Raw genomic sequence first — 21104 nt, 5'->3', positions numbered from 1 at the left:
AGGCAAGGATAGGTAAAGTTTTGAACAGTAAAGGAATTAAGTGAGTGTGCGGGTAAGTGGAGCTGAGTCCACAAAAAGATCAGCCATGATCTTATTGAATGGCGGAGCAGGCTCGAGGGGCCGGATGGCCTACTCCTGCTCCTAGTTCTTATGTCAAGCTAGTATTTAAACGCTTAATGCCGCAGTGGATTCAAACTTGTCAACCACATTTCAGCATCATTTGCAAATGTGTTTGCAGACTGAAGGTTGCATGTTTGATCGAACTGCATGTGAAGATTAGTCGGTCATTTTCAAGTTGCTGTTTGTGGGATCTACTGTGCATAGATTGGCTGCCACATTTCCCCAGTTACTAGTGACTAGTGCTAGTTACTAGTTAACAGTGACTACACTTCCAAAGATTTCTATTGGCTGGAAGATGCTTCGGGATGTCCTGAGGTCAGGAAAGCCAGTACACAATTGAAAATATTTCTTTTCTCTCACGCACATCAAACCAAAAACTCCCAAAAGGCAGTGTCTTTCGGTGGAATTCTATGGCCCTGGATAGACAATAGACCTTTTTTACAATAGACAATGTTTTATACAATAGACTTTCGAACAACTTGTTGCATTTTCCATTTCCTCCTTCCCCCTCGCCCCATAAAACTCCACCCTAGTTTTTATTATTTTATTTTTATTCAGGCATTAAGCTTGTTGTGAAGACAATGATGTTTGATCAGGAGGTTCACACCTCATACAAATTAAGGACAGACACAAAGATAAAGCGTGATCCCAGGTTGGCGCAGGATTCTCCTGTGATTATGTGTGAGATCGAAAATATTCTGAGGAAAAGTCATGGCTTTTAAGCTTCTTTGGTAATCTGCACTGCCCATCTGCAGGGACAAGGAAGAAATCGAGCCTTTAATTGTTTTGCATTAAATAATTCATGTTTCAGTCTTGCTGAGTGCCATTTCCCTCTCCCAGATATTAAATCAGCGATAATGTATTTTGCAGTCCATAAGTCTTGGATTTAGTGCTATATGTTCATTAAAGTGCTCTAACTGATGTGGTTCAGTGTAATAACAGCTTCATGCAGAGGCAGGGGATTCTTGGTGCTCTGTGAAGACTTAGCTTCCTGTTTCCTGTGGGGCTTTATCCAGCTTTAACAACTGGAAAACCACTTTCAGATAACTGGCTGCTGCCATGGGCGTCCAATAGCTCACTGAGTGGATTTGTGCCTGTTCCTCTGCCTCGTAATCTTTACTGATCAAACTGCTGCCACTTTTCATTCAGGCCAGCAGTGATTTTTGTGCAAGATTATTACGTTAATTCCAGAGTCTTCAGGAAGTTTCAGAATCTTTCTCCTCCTCCTCCTTACATACCTAGAAATTTAAACTGACTTCCCTATGTTGTAGAATCATAGAATCCTTACAGTGCAGAAGGAGGCCATTCGGGCCATCGAATGTGCACTGACCACAATCCCTATTCCCAGGCCCTATTCCCATGCATTTATCCTAGCTAGTCCCCCTGACACTAACAGGCAATTTTAGCATGGCCAATCAATCTAACCTGCACATCTTTGGACTGTGGGAGGAAACCGGAGCACTCGGAGGAAATCCACGCAGACATGGGGAGAACACGCAGACTCCACACAGACAGTGACCCAAAGCCGGAATTGAACCTGGTTCCCTGACGCTCTGAGGCAGCTGCGTTAACCACTGTGCTGCCATTCCGCCCCTACTTTTGCATGGGTATCACACATGCATGCACACACACATGCGCCCCCGCTTGCATGCGCACACGCACATGCATATGCGCACACGCACACAGAGACACATGCACACGGGAAGGAAAAACCTTGCATGTATTCAGCAGCCCAGTCAGTCATCAGGGTATCATGTGGCATTTCACCAGCTTCCAGCTGGACCCCAGGTTATTGTACCTAGAGGGGGGTCCCCAAGGATGCACTGCAGGACCCCTTCCTCCCCACACCAGACGTTCCCAGGTTTCTATGACAAATGTCCTGGAAAGTTAAATTTAAACAGCAAACTTCAGACTCTGTCAGATCAATAGTTACCCAGAATCGGTTAGAAGATTTAAAACCACATCTGGTTTCTGGGTAACTATAGCAATGACCTCTCATCGGATATCCCTACCTCCACCCCGAATCCCCATGGGGCTTTCCTTACCAACCCAGGAATTCCCCCCCAACTCCAACCCCCTCCCCTCTGACATTCCCGAGATTTAGTCCCTGACTTACCCCCCACCCCCCAAAATTCCCCAACCCGGCTGACCATGGGACCTCCCCCCTCCCTGACTACCTGTCCTCCCCACCTCACCAAGCCAGACTCCTTACCCTCAACCGCCCCCATACATTTGTTATGTATGAAAACAAAGCCACCAATATTACCACTTGTAACAAATGTGTGAATGAGTAAATAATCTACATCTGGGGGTTTCGGCTAAGGGAGGAATTTTTTTTGATTTGATTTATTATTGCCACATGTATTAGTATGTAGTATTAAGTCTGTAGCTAAATCTGGACATCTGTGAGGTAATGCATTTTGGAAGGTCCAATGCATGTTGGAATTATACAGTAAATGGTAGAACCCTGAGGAGTATTGACAGGCAGAGGGATCTGGGTGTACATGTCCATCGATCACTGAAAGCGGCAACGCAGGTGGATAAGGTAGTCAGGAAAGCATACGGCATGCTCGCCTTCATCAGCTGGAGCATTGAGTATAAAAATTGGCAGGTCATGCTGCAGCTTTACAGAACCTTGATTAGGCCTCATTTAGAATATTGTGTACAATTCTGGTCGCTGCTCTACCAGAAGGATATGGATGCTTTGGAGAGGGTACAGAAGAGGTTTACCAGTTTGTTGCCTGGTCTGGAGGGTATTAACTATGAGGAGAGGTTGGATAAACTCGGTTTGTTCTCACTAGAACGACGGAGGTTGAAGAGTGACCTGATGGAGGTTTACAAGATTATGAGAGGCATGGACAGAGTGGATAGTCAGATGCTCTTTCCCCGAGCAGAAAAGTCAAGTACTAGAGGACAGAGGTTTAAAGTTTAGGGAAAAAGTTTAGAGGAGGTGTGCGAGGCAAGGTTTTTACACAGAGGGTGGTGAATGTCTGCAATGCGCTGCCTGGGGAGGGGGTGGGAACAGGTACGATGGTGACATTTAAGGGGCAATTAGACGAATACATGAATAGGATGGGAATGGAATATGGACTCTGTAAATGCATACGGTTTTAGTTTAGGCAGGCATCATGGTCAGCACAGGCTTGGAGGGCCGAAGGGCCTGTTCCTGTGCTGTAATGTTCTTTGTTCTCTGTACTGTGAGATGTCTTGTTTCTTCTGCACTATACAGACAAAGGGAGCAATTCTCCCATCGCACTGCGTTAATGTTTTAGTGCTATGGGCCAGGAGAATCGTGCGTCAACTGATTAAGGGGATTCACAAGGGGCAAAGTGACCAAGTGCAGGGGGCACCTTGGCACTGCCCACTGGTCATGGGGTAGGACCTGCGGGGTGATCGGTGGAGGTGGGGGGGGGGTCCTGCTGCCACTCTGCATTGGGACTGGAGGGAAGTCAGCGATTGGAGTGGACTCGGAGACACTGATCAGCTGGGGGTTCTGTGGGGAAATGGAGGGGAGTGCTGGAGATCGGGGCAGGCCGGAATGGGGGTGGGATCGGGACTGGCCCGCATTTGGATGGCAGGCCAGGATCAGGCTATGCGGGGGATGGAGTTGGGGAAGGGAGCACGAGTGCAGGGGGGTCCCGGGCTGGCCAGCGATCGAGCTGTCCAACAAACTGCAGACTGACAGTGCGGAGCCACTGCACACGCCTCGATCCCAGCACTGACAGATCGGGATATGCACAGTGGCCCACCCAGCGCGCCGATCTCGGCCTCTCCAGCAGGAATAGGTCCTGCCCCCTAGTTTTTCACAACATTCAGACTGGTGCCCTCTGCAGTGCACAGAGTGCGGGAGATTCTTCACTGAACTCCCACTGAAAAAAACAATGTAAATTACTCCTGTTTTCCCACGAATTTGAATTTTCTTGGGAGAGTTGCCCCCAAAGCATACCAATCATAGTGCACATAGGTGAGAAGGAAAGGAGAGAGTGCAGAATGTAGTGTTACAGTCATAGCTAGGGTGTAGAGAAAGATCAACTTAATATAAGGCAGGTCCATTCAAAAGTCTGACAGCAGCAGGGAAGAAGCTGTTCTTGAGTCAGTTAGTAAGTGACCTCAGACTTTCGTGTCTTTTTCCTGAAGGAAGAAGGTGGAAGAGAGAATGTCTGGGGTTCTTAATTATGCTGGCTGCTTTGCTGAGGCAGCAGGAAGTGTAGACGGAATCAATGGATGGGAGGCTGGTTTGTGTGATGGACTGGGCTTTGTTCATGACCCTTTGTATTTTCTTGCAGTCTTGGGCAGAGCAGGAACCATACCAAGCTGTGATACAACCAGAAGTAATGCTTTCTATGGTGCATCTGTAAACATTGGCGAGAGTTGTACCAATTATGCCAAATTTCTTTAGTCTTCTGAGAAAGTAGAGGCATTGGTGGGTTTTCTTAAACATAGTGTTGGCATGGGGGAGATTAGGACAGGTTGTTGGTCATCTGGACACCTAGAAACTTGAAGCTCCTGACCATTTCCACTTCATGTTCTCCTTTATGCTTCCTGAAGTCAATGGCTATCTCCTTCATTTTACTGACATTGAGGGAAAGATGATTGTCGTCGTACCAGTTCACCAGATTCTCTATCTCATTCCTTGCGCTCTGTCGCAGCATTGTTTGAGTTAGGCAAGACATCAGGAGAGCTCCATTCTCTCCCTCATTTAAGGCAGTTTTTATATTCGGATCTGATTCTTCTGGTTGCTATATTGTAGATTATTATTTTGGATGTACCCCAATTGCCCAAACTCTAAACACTTTGTTTGTACCTTGATCAAGGTATGGTGTTGGTTATGAGTTTGGCTAAACAGCACGTCCTGTTGGGAAATTTGCTGCTGGGTTACTATATAAACTTTATACTCCGTAAAACCTTCAATCTTCAAAAGTGGGATAGTATCACAGTATTCCTGGCTGGAAGTTTAGAACATGGAATGAATTCATGAACAAAACGAGTGAACAAAGAAATAATATAACTGTGATATAAAGGAATATTTACACTGCCCTTCATGACACCTGTAAATCCTGAACACTCTACAGACAGAGAAGTACTTTTGAAATGTGATTCTTACATAGAACATAGAACACAGCAGCACAAACAGGCCCTTCGGGCCACAAGTTGCACCAATCATCTCCATACCTACCAGGCCATAGAACTATCTCCCAATCCCATTAAATCCCACGTACTCATCCAGAAGTCTTTTAAAAGACCCCAGCGAGTTTGCCTCTACCACCACCGGCGGCAGCCGATTCCACTCATTCACCACCCTCTCAGTGAAAAACTTGCCCCTGACATCTCCTCTGTACCTACTCCCCAGCACCTTAAGCCTGTGTCCTCTTGTAGCGACCATTTCAGCCCTGGGAAATAGCCTCTGAGAATCCACCCTATCTATACCCCTCAACATTTTATAAACCTCTATCAGGTCGCCTCTCAACCTTTGTCTCTCCAGGGAAAAGAGACCGAGCTCCCTCAACCTATCCTCATGAGGCATGCCTCCCAATCCAGGCAACATCCTTGTAAATCTCCTCTGCACCCTCTCAATAGCTTCCACATCCTTCCTGTAGTGAGGCGACCAGAACTGCGCACAGTACTCCAAGTGGGGTCTGACAAGGGTCTTATAAAGTTGCAGCATTACCTCCCAACTCCTAAACTCAATCCCTTGATGTAATGTTGGGAACCATGGCTGTCAGTTTACGTACACCAATCTCCCACCAATAGCATTATGATAATGACCAGATAATCTGTCTGTCTGGTGATGGTTGAAGAGTAAATATTGATCAGGATAAAGGAGATCTCCACAGTTCTGTTTCTAATAGTGATGTACAATATTTATACATTTCCTTCAGAGAATGCAGCACTCCCTCAGTTTGGACAATTAACCTGAATTTATGCTTAATTCTAAGTTAAAGTGAAAATTTATTTATTAGTGTCACAAGTAGGCTCACACTAACACTGCAATGGAGTTACTGTGAAAATCCCCTAGTCACCACCCTCCAGCGCCTGTTTTGGGTTCACTGAGGGAGAATTTAGCATGGTCAATGCACCCAATCAGCACGTTTTCTGGACTGTGAGAGGAAACTGGAGCACCCAGAGGAAACCCACACACACACGGGGAGAACATGCAAACCCCACACAGACAGTGACCCAAGCTGGGAGTCAAACCCGGCACTGTGAGGCAGCAGTGCTAACCACTGTGCCGCCCCTGTACTGTGAAGTAGAACTTGACCCCATACAGACCCAACCCTTCCACTCCCTGTACGAAACTGAATCTATTCACATGCTGTTACCAGAGGAAATCTTTTAGCTGACTTTCAAAGGGGACAAGATATGATTCCAGTTCTTAGAACTAAAATTAATTTTAAATGCACACAGATCAGGAAATTGAAGCAATAATTTGAATGGAATTTCCAGCTACTATCGCCCAGTTTCCACTTGGCAGAAGTCTTCAGATTCCACCTCCTGAAGTTCCCACCATTAACACACTTCAAGGTGTGGTTTCAGATGATGCCAATGGAATTCTGATGCTGGAACATGTCTGATGTTCCTCTCACTGATATTTTAGTGGACATGTCCAGCAGTGGAAATGAAGGACAGGATTCTCCCAAAATAGTCCTCAGTGTTGAATTCGTGGGAAATTGAAGTAAATCACATTGGATTTGTCAGTGGGAGTTCACACTAGAATCTCCCACATTTTGTGGCTACCAGTGTGAGTATTGTTAGATTTCAGAGAGCATGCGTAGTGACCCCAAACTGTCAGCCTCCCTCTTTGATGGCCAGCTTAATCGCTGGCCAGCTTGGGACCCCCACAGTGCTGCCCCCCCCCCACAAACGTCCCACAGCCTGATCTCGGCCACCCCCCTGACCATTTGTGGGCCAGCTCCAAACACCCTCCCCTCCCCTCGTACTTGACTGTCCGATCTTCAGCACTTCCCGCAAACCCACCCAGCAGTCACAATCCCCCTCACTCCCCCCCAGTTTGGGAGAGCATTCCAGAAAGTTCCATGCAGTTTGCTCGTTGGCGTTGAGGGGAAAGGCAAGTGAGCACTCGCAGGTGTAGTGATGGAGAGTGGGAGAGGGAATCAGTGCCTCAATGATGATTGGGGGCAGGGGAGATTAAGAATCGCCGATATTTTTTCAGGCAGAGTGTGTACGGGTCTAAATGTCGGATCTGAAACATTCCTAGTTTCAAGTCTGCCCAGAACTTTAATTGGCCTCCCAGTGCTAGGCTCCACTCCTCCCAGAACCCTAACAGCCCTCCCTAGCTGTGTTGGTTTTTGTTTCAGTTTCCACTGCGCCATTGCTTGACGTTCCAAGATGGTGGTTCTCAGGTTTTATCACTAGACCAGCCCTCCCTGTGTGACCATGGCAATCCCTCCCATTGTCCTGGAGGACGTTAATGTTCAGGTTTCCCTCCCTCCTGCTACTCTCAGTCCTCCCTCTGTAATTCTGGATCCCATTATAATCATAGCTGATATCACTGTCTTAGTCCCTGAATTAATTGAGGTGGATGTTCCTATGGCCCACGTAGACCTTACCCCTCTCCATCTTGAGACCTACTGTACTGTCACATATAGGGATCCCCCATGAAGGGGAGGCAACGGCAAAGTGGTATTGTCACTGGACTAATAATCCAGAGACCCAGAGTAATGATCTGTGGATCGGGGTTCGAATCCCACTATGGCAGGTGGTGAAATTTGAATTAAATTAAAAACTTCTGGAATTTAGAATCTACTGATGACTGTGAAGTCATTGCCCATTGTTGGAAAAACCTATCTGGTTCACTAGGGAAGGGAATCCGGCATCCTGGAAACTGGAAAAAATGCAGATCATCCAAATGGCAGGCCAGGTCCATCTCATAGCTGTAGATTGATTGATATTGGTGTAAGAGGGTGGGGATAGTGCGATGCTGAGAGCACTCATAACCATTGCCATGATTGCCTTGGCTAATTGGTGCCTTCACTGTGAGAACTCCCTGAAGTCACAGTCACTCACTAATCAACGACAAAAAAACAAAAACAAAACCTTTGGAGATAGCTGCAAACTCATGTTTTTATTTCAGTGTTTCAGCAGAAGTTGATGGCCTAGTGGTAATATTGTGAGATTATTAATTCAGAAACCCAGCTAATGTTCTGGGACACGGATACAAATCCCCACAAATGGTGGAATTTGAATTCAATAAAAAAAATTTGGAATTAAAAGTCTAATGATGATTGTGAAACCATTGTCGATTGTTGTTAAAACCTATCTAGTTCACTAATGTCCCTTTAGGGAAGGAAATCTGCCGACCTACGCCTGGCCTACATGTGACTCCAGAGCTACAGCCATGTGGTTGACTCTTAAAAGTAAGTAGGGATGGGCAATAACTGCTGGCCAGTCAGCGACACCCACATTCTATGAACAAATGAGAAAAATCATTGAGTGCCCAGACCCACACTAACACATTTCCCAGTCTACAGGCTGCAGATGCCTCCCCTGAATGTGACTGTACCATCTGCAACTGAGTCCAAGGCCAGAACCACACCACACCCCTCCCCCTCTGCCCCTTCTCGCCCCCGGAGCCCGGCCCTGCATGTGAGGTGCTGACCATGCCCTCTGCGCACTTTGCTGGGCACTACTGATAGTGGACTGACACACCCTCTCCCCCCCTGGAGTGGGACACAGACAAGGACAAACCTTTTCAATCTCAGACCACTACTTAAGCTTTTCTTTAGCTTATCTTAACTATAGCTATCTTTAGCTGTAACTTTAGCTATCTTAACATTCTGCCTGAGATTTTCTTGGGGCTGCTGCCCTTGACGCTCTTTGCCCCTGGCCATGAGACATCTTTGCCCCCATTCATCTGCACCTTCCAATCATGTGTCTGGTTTCAACAGTCTTTCCCACCTCCAGCCCCTTCCCTTGCCTCTGTCTTGCCTTGCGCTACCTCGTCAAACCTTTAATCCTGATCACATTAGAACCCGTCCCCTTCCTGCTGGTCTGATATATCGAGCTTTCCCTGAAATAGCCCCCTGAAATAGATGTGCTGAAACCAGAATCTGGAGCGGCGTCAGCACAATGCAAGGTTAGCAATGATATGGGCAAAGCCCTGTTCACCAGGTGCACATTGCATATATTCTGTTAGGGTGTACGTCAGTCTAATTAGATGCTAACATTTTCTTTTGATCCAGTGCAAGCTGCCTTGGTTACAAGAATCATGATATTCTAATGTGTTCAAACAGTCTTCCTGACATGACTTATCAATAAACACAATCCACCATTCAGGGCTGGAGCAGACGATTTCAAACTCTCTTCTTCCACTGATAGGAAACCCTCAATTTGACCCCCGCAATATTTTCACCTCCCACTGCAGGTGGGAATGCTCATTGAGTCTGCACCGACAGAAATCCCACCCAGGTCCTATCCCCGTCACCCCACATATTTACCCTGCTAGCCCCCTTGACACTAAGGGGCAATTTAACACGGCCAATCAACCTGACCCACACATCTTTGGACTGTGGGAGGAAACTGGAGCACCCGGAGGAAACCCACGCTGACACGGGGAGAATGTGCAAACCCCACACAGGCAGACACTCAAAGCCGGAATTGAGCCAGGGTTCCTGGTACGCTGATGCAGCAGTGCTAACCACTCTGCCTCCGTGCTGTCCTGATGAGTGCAAAATGAAAAACTTCGACAGCATGTCTCTTTTTTATTCAGCAATACTTAAATTATTTCTCCTTTTTGTTTTCTGGGCCTCTTTGTTTTGTCATTAGATTGCGCTGTCTCAGCTGGACTTGGAATTTAATATATAACATTGTGCAAATAACGATGATTCTACCCAGATCCTCAAGTGACTATAAGGCATCGATGTGTGCTGAGAGATTATGGAGCAGGTCACTTGAAGAGAGTTCTGTATTCCTGTTGTCTCAATCTGGCTGAGTTCCCATGGGCGTGTTGGCCTTTTCTTTGCTCTCCTGATAATATAGATACAGTTCATGATGCACTATCTCCTTTCACAGGCTTCCCGTATTTGACTTTCTGATCTTGCCGTTGCGTTTTGCACTCTTCCCCTCTCCCGCTATACCGGCTACTGGTTGCAATTCCTTCTCTTTTTTTCTTACGATATTGGGAGTCTGTCTGCTGCATTTTATTTGGGGGAAGTATTTTATTTAGCTTTGAGGGAATAAACCGAGGACATACAGTAGACATGCCACCTACCCTACCTGCGATACCACCTGCGGCACCACCTACCACCCCCTCTACTTGCCACCCTGTCCACCTACCACCCTCGGGGGCATTTTTTTCACACAGAGGGTGGTGAGTGTCTGGAACAAGCTGCCAGAGGCAGTGGTAGAAGCGGGTACAATTAAAAAGATGGGTAAGATGGGTATAGAGGGACATGGGTCAAATGGGGCAATTGAGACTAGTTTAGTGGTTAAAAAAAGGGCAGCATGCCAAGTTGGACCGGAGGGCCTGTTTCCATGCTGTAAACCCTATCAGCCTGATTTTACCATCAAGTTGCACTCATTTTCAGGCACAAAAACTTGGTAAAGTCGGGTGTGGGGTGAGAAGCGCGATTCGTGCCTGCCTCCGTGCCAGTTCCCCCTTTACCAAGGCTTGACAATGGCTGCGATTGGGACCACGCCCAAAATGGGCGCGACAGCCATTTAAATGCATTTGCGTGCCCAACCTTACCGGCACTCCCTCCTTTACCACCACGTTCACCCATCCAGAATCGACACCAAAGAGACATGCTCCATAAAAGTCAGATTTCGGCGCTCCAGTTTGTGAGGAGGCAGGTGCCGAGCATCCGACAGATCTCTGCTTGAGATCAGTGGGGTGGAATGGGGGTCCACCACCACTCTGTCTGAAACCAATGGGGGCGGGGGGGAGGAGTGTTCGCTGCCACTCTGCCTGAGATCAGTGAGGGCGAAGGGGGAGGGGGAGATCGGTCTGGGTGGTGGAGGGGGTGGGGGATAAGGAGGTCAGTAATGTGGGGTGGGGCAATGTCTGTGGGAGCCAGGAAGGAGGTAATGTGGGGTGGGGCAATGTGGTAGAAATCCCATGTCAGCTTTGATGCATTGCTTCATGGAAATAGAAGCAAACAGATTGCATTTATATAGGGCTTTTCACATCCACCTGATGTGCCAAAATGCCTCACAGCGAATTAAGTATCTTTGAGGATCAGCAAACTTCTTTCATAAACAGTAACTTCATTGCAGTGTTACTTGTGACTAATAAATAAACTTTACTCGGGGAGAAGGGAAGCCAGTGAGATCATTGTTAATTGGAGGCATGGGATTCTATTCATGGACTGGAGCAGGGCTCAGAAACCAAAGATAATTCCATTCAGCAGAGTGGGTACGAACATTCCTTTTAGAAAAAGCTTTTAAGATTGCCAGCATGTTGAAAGTCAGGCTGATATTTACGAGTCTTGTGGTTTTGAAAGTCGTAATATTATAATTGGCCATAACCTTACTTTCCAATTACTGTCTGCACAGATATATTGCTAATTTGCTTCTCACCATTACAGGGTCATTAAGGAGATGCAGCAAGCAGCCTTGAGGAATTAGCGGAGCTATAAGATGAACTGATATAGTGGAAGGACTGTCCAGACTAATGGATATACAACTGACGCAGATCCAAATGAAATCCATCAGTCCTTTGCTCAGGAGCAGGAACAACCCACGCTAAACTTCTTGTGAAATAAGTCACAAAATATAAAAGTTTCAAGTTCCTTAAATGGACTAGAGTTTACCTTGGAAACATCTTAATCTGTGCCTTACGATAAAACAAGTATCTACAACTTGTGTTGAAGGACTATTGCTGGAATGTTTAAACATTGGTGTGTATTTACTATTTATCTATAAAAGATTAGTTCTGGGAATTGCTATCTTTATTATTTTGTCTCTTTGTCAGCAGAAAGAATGCCTAACATAAATATCTCAGAGTATGAAATATTAGGTTTTAACTGTGATTCAGTAGCTATCTCTGTTGTCTTTTACTCAAGAAGGTATAGGAAATGGTCAGCTCCAAAGATGGGATGCCTTAGGGTTGGAATGCTGGTGCATAAATATACATCTTTCTTCCAGTCAAGCAACATCTTAATTTTAAAATTCTCATCCTTGTTTTCAGATCTCTCCATGGCCTCATCCCTCCCTATCTCCTCCTTTTGCATGAGCCTCTGAGATATCTATGCTGATTTAATTCTGATCTCTTATTCCTCATTTTAACCACTCCACCATCAGTGACCATGTTTTCAGCTGTCTGCACCCTAAGCTTTGGAATTCTTTGATTATGGTGCTAGCCATCAGACCTAAAGGCCCAGATCTCCTGGTTTTTCGATGGTCAGGGACGCGGATTTAACCCCTCCACTCCGCCCAAGATACATGTTGGAACTTCTCAGAAATCCCAACGCAAAGACTCGGAGGGAATTGCCCAGGAAGTTTGAACTTGCCTGTTTCCGAGACCTTCTGAGAATATCTCCAACTCTGCGTTAGAGTCGGAGACTTTGGACGGTTTAACCTACTTACCTGGATAATAATCCTGGGAATAGCAGACAGAAAAATCCTAGTCTCTATGTAACTAGACAACTAACCATTCTCCCTAACCAACACCCCTCTACATTTCATCTTACCCACTTTCCCCTCTACCATTCCCAGCACCTACCAACCTATCCACCTATCTATCTATCCCTGACACACCTATCACCCAATCCAACTGCCATCTTACTGACTGGATACTCTAGACACATACCCACTTATAACCCTAACCACTGACTGTCCTATTCACCTGCTGTACTCTTCACCTGATACCACAACTACTTACCACCCTATCCACTTGCCACTCTATCCACTTACCATCCTACCCCCTTCCTCACTTATCTCACTAACCTTACACCCCTATCTATCTACATATTTACCCACTCATTTTGACGTTCATACATGAGCACAGTTTAAAAGGGCAGCACAATGGCACAGTGGTTAGCACTGCAGCCTCACAGCGCCAGAGGCCCAGGTTCAATCCCAGCCTCGGGTCACTGCCTGTGTGGAATTTGCACATTCTCCCTGTGTCTGCATGGGTTTCCTCCGGGTGCTCCGATTTCCTCCCACACCCCAAAGATTTGCGGGTTAGGTTAATTGGCCATGCTAAATTGTCCCTTAGCATCAGGGGACTAGCAGGGTCAAATATGTGGGGTTATGAGGATAGGATGGGGTTGTTGTCGGTGCAGGCTCGATGGGCTGAACGGCCTCCTTCTGCAGTGTAGGAATTCTACATTCTATGTCTCAGTTTATTGGTGTGTTAGTGAACAGTTTACACAATATGGTGCTGGTTCTGTAAGAAGGGCCCACTTACTGTTTCCCGGGATGATCCTACGAGGAAACACTTGGATTCAAGGTACACTCTGCATTTCTGATGAAGCCGGGATCAAAAGCCCAGACCAGAAATGTGGGGCTCTGGCATGACGCAGAAAAGTAGGAATTGAGAGGCAATCCAAGGGTGAATGCCAATCCCCAAAGATCCAGGCCAATATCTCCATGTGTGATTCAATGTCATATTTTGTTTTGAATGCTCCTGTGAAGTGCTTTGTGATATGTTATTCCATTAAAGGTGCTATAAAAATATAAATACCACTGCTTCACTACTTGTTCATTTGCGTTTGTTAATTTAATAAATTAATTCCAAATTCTAGGTTTCCACTCAGGCATGCTGTGATAGTCTCTCTCATTGTAGTGTCCTAGCCATGTGAAGGATTGTGGGTTTAAACAAAAAGATTTGGTTTGTGTATATAGAATCAACGTAACAACAACAGATTTATTTGACGAGCTGTTACCTGTGCAGAGAACAAAGTGAAGGGGCAGTGTGGTGGCACAATGCTGTCTCATAGTGCCAGGGACCCGGGTTCAATTCTGGCCTCGGGTCACTCTCTGTCTGGAGTTTGCACATTCTCCCCATGTCTGTATGGGTTTTCTCTGGGTGCTCTGGTTTCGCCCCACAGTCCAAAGGTGTACAGGTTAGGTTGATTGACCATACTAAATTGCCCCATAGTATCAGGGGGGGTAGCAGGGTAAATAAGTGGGGTTAGGGGGATAGGGCCTGGGTGGATTGTGGTCAATGCAGACTCAATAGGCCTACTGTGTGGGGATTCTATTATCCTAATGACATCTCCATTGAATCATGTGACTAGCTCTTAAAGCAATTGCACAATTCCTTAAATATATAACATTCCTCCCCTTTTACTTCTGTAAACATGGCAAATTGCTGCAATGTTATACATAGGATCACTAATACTCTAGATGCTGTATTATGCATCATTAATCATCATACACAGTCTAATCCTGTTTGGTTATATACAACATTCTTGAATTTGGCTTTCCTTGACCTGAGAAGTATGATTTGGAACTTTGGTAGATATTTCATGTCTTGGAACTAATTCTGCATCATTCTCACCTGATATGGCAGTACAGACTCAATCATCAGGCAATCAGATTCCAGTCTTCAGCAGTAGAACTCACAACACGGAGGTCTAAATAAGTTAGTATTTCAGGAGATGATTCTGACAAATCATTCTGAGATGACAACAATTGGTCAGCACTGTGTCACCAAACTAGTTCAGCCTCGCTTTGAACTGTGTAAGACATTGGAGCTGTTTTGCTAGAACTATGGCTGGTATCTGTTTCTTGCTCGCGGCATAACTACACTCGATCCCCCTGTTGAAATAGGTATCATTTTGCCTTCACACTGGTCCAGCTACTTGAGATTATTGTTTACTCTCTACTACCTCTGAAGTTTCTGGAGTTAATAACAAATCAAACTTAGATCTCAATTTTCTTTCTAACAGCAGTAATGCAAGAGAACCTTGGATAGCCACATGGGTGGTGTTTCCATAAGATGACAAACAACTATTTACACAACGTGATATCGGACCTTGCTCTCTGAAGCTTTTAAAAAATGTTTCAAGGATTTTACAAATCCTTCAGCTAATCTATTGGTTGATGGATGATAAAGTGTGGATTTTATACAGATTACCATTTACTTTGAGATAATTCTCAAACTCTTGTGAAGTAAACTGTGAACAATTATCACTAACAATCTCTCCCGCTTCACCAAACCTTACAAAAATTTCTTCAAGCTTTTCAATAGTTTGTTCAGATGTAGTAGATTTCATGATAACAACTTCTGGCCACTTTGAGTGTGCATCAATTATGATTAAGAACATGTAACCCTCAAATGAACCAGCAAAATCTAGTGTAATTGTTGGCATGGCATTTTAGGCCACTCCCAAGGGTATAAATGAGACAATGGTGGTGTATTTCTATTTGTGCACAGGATTGACACTGTCCCACACCAGCACGGTAGCACAGTGGTTAGCTTTGCTGCTTTACAGTTCCAGGGACCTGTGTTCGATTCCCAGCTTGGGTCACTCTCTGTGTGGAATTTGCACATTCTCCTTGTGCCTGCGTAAGTTTTCCTTCGGGTGCTCTGGTTTCCTCCCACAGTCCAAAGGTATGTGGGTTAGGTTGATTGGCCATGCTAAAATTGCTCCTTAGTGTTCTGAGATGCTTAGGTTAGAGGGATTAGCGGGGAGTAGGCTCAGGAGTATATCCAGGTGGGTGCACTCAGAATTTATACTGCAGGGGCCCCTCAATGAGGACCCCCTCCCAGCCACTCCTATTCCCTATGTGAGTGCCAGTGAGCTGAGCCCAGTCTGCCATACACTGCTGCCAGTGGTATCAGGGGTCCCTATCTGTGCAGGGGGGGACTCCCACGACTGATATCTGCCAATCCAAGCAGCTGAATGAATGTCACTCAGAGGGAAAAGATGGGACAGACATCTCACTGGGGGGAGGGGGCTAACATCTGACTCCCTATTGGGCTTTAAATCACAGTTCATGCACTGACTGCCCAGGTGCATTGAGTAAAATAGCGTGGCAGCAGTAAGATTTTCCACTCCCCGAATGTCCAGATTGTGCGTGACCACTGGCTCAGCATCACATCCATGTGTGAACGCTATCTGTGCATGACAGCTACATCCTGGGGCACTTGGATATCCCCGGGGTCTTCGAGCATCCCCCAGGCTGCCGGGATGGCTTGTGCGGGACATGGGCTACCCACTGAATCATGGCTGATGATGCCAATGCGGAGGAATGAAACCGAGGCAGTGAGCAGCTTAAATAAGGCTCATGCTGTCCCCTGGTCAGTCATTGAGTGGTGCATTGTCCTGCTGAAACTGTGTTTCCAGTGCCTGGACCGCTCTGACGCTGCTTACCACCGCCCCGGAAATTGTCCAACAAGCTTGGTAGGTTCTGATCTGAAACTGGTGGCACGGTAGCACAGTGGTTAGCACTGCGGCTTCACAGCTCCAGGGTCCTGGGTTCAATTCCCAGCTCAGATCACTGTCTGTGTGGAGTTTGCACATTCTCCTCATGTCTGCGTGGGTTTCCTCTGGGTACTCTGGTTTCCTCCCACAGTCCAAAGATGTGTGGGTTAGGATGATTGGCCATGCTAAGAAATTGCCCCTTAGTGTCCTGGGATGTGTAGGTTAGCGGGATTAGTGGATAAAATATGTAGGGATGTGGGGATAGGGCCTGGGTGGGATTCTGTTCGGTGCAGAACCGATGGGCCAAAGGGCCTCTTTCTGCACTGTAGGGTTCTGTGATCTATGATAAGCTGCGCAGTTCAAGGGTGATTAGGACAACAAATGCTGACTTTACCAAGGGTGGCCACACTCTACGAAGGAATTAACAAAGAAATCTGGCATCGTACTGGTGTCCACCTTGTGCCACAAGCTGGCAAACAGGGTCTGCTCATTTATCACATGAAAATGACTTGACCCGAACCTTGGCCCAGGAGACCCTGGTGATATCAGTGATACAGAAAGAAATCTCACAACACCAGCTTAAAGTCCAACAGGTTTATCCGTAGCAAATGCCCCAAGCTTTCGGAACACGCTGTGGGAGTTCCCACTCACCTGATGAAGGAACAGTGTGTTCCGAAAGCTTGGGGCATTTGCTACAAATAAACCTATTGGACTTTAAGCTGGTGTTGTGAGACTTCTTTCTGTTCTACCCCAGTCCAACGCTGGCATCTCCACATCATGACTATCAGTGATGCCCACTCTGCCATATTTATACTGGGATGCCAACCATCCAGTTGGTATTCTAAGATTCAGCAGGTCTATGCGCTAAGTGTGATCAACGGCAATCGACTCAGATTTTCACAAATATCCCGCTTAGTTTATTGTTTGAAATGAATTGGAATCTGAAATGAAGATTCGGCAACTGGGTTACTTCACTCTTTCCAAGAGTGTGATGGAACAAGACTCTGAGAATGAGATTTCTGGGCAGATGTGTTCTGAATTTGCCTCATTCGATGTGTGTGCGCCACATCTTCCAACCGAACATGTGCATCATGACCTCGCCACACTATCACAGTCACATCACACTGTGAACTCAATCAGAAGAATCTCTATTCTTTCCCAAACTCACCTCCCTCCTCTATTTGTGTCCTGCTGGGAATAATTGAGGGTTAGTCATTCTTGAGTTTGTAAGTTGAACATTTTCTCACCCTTCCTTAGTTATTCCCATCTGTCACATCCCGGCTGCTTTACCCCACCCTCCTCTAAATTGTCTTTTGATCCAGTAATGTAGCTTTGTTTAGATATTTTCCACCAGTCAGTTGCCACTGCTGTGGAAAGGTCAAATGTCGATGCTTTGTGTATGTCATTTTCAGGGATTTTGTTCAATTCTAAAAGTAAGTAGTACAAATACTGCACTGCACACAGCTCATAAAGCTCATAAAACGTCTTTGAAACTTATACTTTTGAAACATGCTGAGGTGAAGGAACTATACGAACCCTTCAAGCGACACTCTAACGCGGTAACAGAGAGGGGGTGGCAGGTAGCACACTGATGATGTGGAGATGCTGGCGTTGGACTGGGGTAAACACAGTAAGAAGTCTGACAACACCAGGTTTAGGTCCAACCGATTTAGTTGATAGTAAACTCACAAGCTTTCGAGGTTTCTCTCTTCGTCAGAACTCTCCATTCACCTGACGAAGAGGGAAACCTCGAAAGCTTGTGAGTTTACTATCAAATAAATCGGTCGGACTTAAACCTGGTGTTGTCAGACTTTTTACGAGGTAGCACAGCGCCAGGGATGCAGGTTCGATTCCTGGCTTGGGTCACTGCCTGTGTGGAGTTTGCACGTTCTCCCCGTGTCTGTGTGGGTTTCCTCCGGCTGTGAGTATCCTCCCTCAGTGCAAAGATGTGTGGGTTAGGTTGAATGGTTGTGTTAAATTGACCCTAGTTTTGGGGAGATTAACAGGGTAGATATGTGGGGTTACGGTGCAGGCTTGATGGGCCGAATGGCCTCCTTCTGCACTGTAAGGATTCTATGAAATGTTTCTGCGCTCATACTAAAGTTTGCAAATGATGGGACTGAAGGTGCTGCTTTTGGGGAACGGGGGCAGTGAGAGAGAACAGCCTCCAGGGGAAGGACAGTTTCAATTGCAGCATCTTTTAAATCACACTCTGAGTTTCTGTACACTCAGTGAAGTTTGATTTGGGAGCGAATCTTTTCCTTTTACAGTTAATTGCTTCAGTTGGGCTAATTATAGACACACACTGTGATTTACTTCCCAATGTAATCTCGGCTTTCTGAATCCGGCTCCTTGCACTTTCTTGACACTGTTCATGAAGGTGACCTTAACAACTTCGAAAGCCACTCGTTGTGGCTTCACGTTTTAAAGGGTTCATGAAGAACAATATTTATAAATATCCAAACAAGGGTCTGACAGAACCTCAATACAAATCCACCTTCTTCTCTGCCCTGGCTCCAACTGAGGTTCCTACCCCGACCGGATTGGCTCTGCTTCTCATGTTGCCCCTCTGTTCCGGTCCAATCACATGGCCCCCTTAAAGGAACCACATTCCCACACACCTCCCCCGCTAACTCCTGAGTTCACTTAGGAATGAAACAAAACGGAACATCATTAAACATCGACATGTAAAATTCAAAGTGTGTCCTTGAGTGGCATCCCATTAGTAATTCTACAGGCGTAGCCCCTGTGGTCACACTTGGCGTGGTATTGTGTGACAACAAGAAACTTGCCAATGTAAAGGCTGTGGTCAGTTAAAGTGTTTATTCACTGATGATTTGAATGTTGTACAGCTTCCTCTCCAGTGGAAGCTGGGTGGTAAGGTGCTGACCAAACATGATGAATAACCATTTGATTTAACAATCTTTCCGAACTCCTCCACTGAGAATGCTGTGCCATTGTTGGACACTAAGACCTCTGGGATGCCATGGATGGCAAAAATCTACTGCAACTTGTCAATGTTGTCTGTGGCCATTGTAGACTTCATCAATTGAACATAGAACATGGAACACTACAGCACAAACAGGCCCTTTGGCCCACAAGTTACGCTGATCATATCCATACCAACAGGCCATAGAACTATCTGTAACTCCCAATCCCATTAAATCCCATGTACTCATCCAGAAGTCTCTTAAAAGACCCCCAGCAAATTTGCCTCTACCACCACCGACGGCAGCTGATTCCACTCACTCACCACCCACTGAGTGAAAAACTTACTCCTGCCAACTCCTCTGTACCTGCTCCCCAGCACCTTAAACCTGTGTCCTCTCGTAGCGACCATTTCAGCCCTAGGAAATAGCCTCCGAGAATCCACCTGATCAATATCTCTCAACATCTTATAAACCTCTATCAGGTCGCCTCTCAATCTTTGTCTCTCCAGAAAGAGACCTAGCTCCCTCAACCTATCTTCATAAGGCATGCCTCCCAATCCAGGCAACATCCTTGTAAATCTCCTCTGCACCCTCTCAATAGCTTCCACATCATTCCTGTAGTGAGGCGACAGCCAACCATTTAGAATGAATATCAACCAAGATGAGAAACATATGTCCCATGAACGGTCCTGCGAAATCTCCATGTATTCTTGCGCGTGGCCGACTCAACAACTCCCACAGATGCATGTTCCTGCTGGCAGTAATGACTGCAGGGGCATTGCCTGAGCAGTCTTTTGATTTCTTTATCGATGCCCAGCCACCAACCATATCTTTGGGAGAGTGCATTCATCCTGCTTGTGGGGTTTGCCTCATTCAATTCCTGTAATAAAGGTTGTCACCGCTAGGGTGGCACTATAACATGAGCGCCCCCCACAATAACACGTCATCCTCACATGTTCCCTTAGCCTTTGCTGTTTAACTTGCTCTGACTTATCACATCACCATCCATGCATCACCATCCTCCGGACTTTTGACAACACTGGATCCCTTTTGGTCGAAGTTTTGTGTGAGTAGCTGTATCTCTATCAGGGGCAGTGCCAACACTATTTCTTGAGGTACAGGTGGTGACGGCACAGTCTGTGTGACCAATGGTTAGATTGGATCAAAGTGGACACGCAATGTTAATGACTGTAAGGTTGGCTTTGCTTTGGCAAATGCTTCCGTTTGTTCTTCTCCCATTTCCATCGCTGATGCTTCTTCAAAATCTGGTGATGTGGGGCTAAGATTGTAAACGCATTTTGTAAGAATCTGTCATAATATTTCAGTCTAGCTTGAATTAGTAATAAGACAACGCTGAAACTCAAGTATGTAACTTCATCTGCCTGGAAACGGATCTTTCTCATTTTAAATCTTCTCAAAACTTCATCCAAGTTTGATCCGTGTTCCTCAGGTCAGGCTCTTGTCATTAGGACATTGTTTAGATATAGCCGTATGTTAGGAACACCCTGTCATAAACTTGCATTTGTACGTTAGAAATTGGCAATGGGCTGATGAGACTCCAAAAGGTAAACGTGTGTACTGGTATAATCCCTTTGTGGGTGTTAATAGTAATAAAACTTCATTCAACTCCATCTGTTGGTTGACATGACTGAGCTCGAGCTTGGTGTAAATCAGGCCCCCCACTAATTTGGGTAGAGGACCTCAAATTTAGTAATCGGATATT

At 45.9% G+C, this 21104-nt stretch overlaps 1 long non-coding RNA gene across 1 annotated transcript in view; it reads right to left on the bottom strand.

Moving 5' to 3' along the window:
- Nucleotides 1-672: 672 nt before the first annotated feature.
- Nucleotides 673-21104, bottom strand: part of LOC145359540 (uncharacterized) — a 147528-nt gene continuing 127096 nt past the window's right edge. Inside the window, exon 3 of the long non-coding RNA XR_013889599.1 lies at nt 673-869. This is a non-coding gene — a long non-coding RNA (uncharacterized LOC145359540). The remainder of the gene's footprint in view (nt 870-21104) is intronic.

Source organism: Carcharhinus amblyrhynchos, chromosome 28, assembly GCF_965287045.1.
Source record: "Carcharhinus amblyrhynchos chromosome 28, sCarAmb.v2.hapA, whole genome shotgun sequence".
Taxonomy (NCBI): domain Eukaryota; kingdom Metazoa; phylum Chordata; class Chondrichthyes; order Carcharhiniformes; family Carcharhinidae; genus Carcharhinus; species Carcharhinus amblyrhynchos.
The sequence above is the reverse complement of the archived record's forward strand: the minus strand, read 5'-3'. Positions and strand labels throughout refer to the sequence as shown.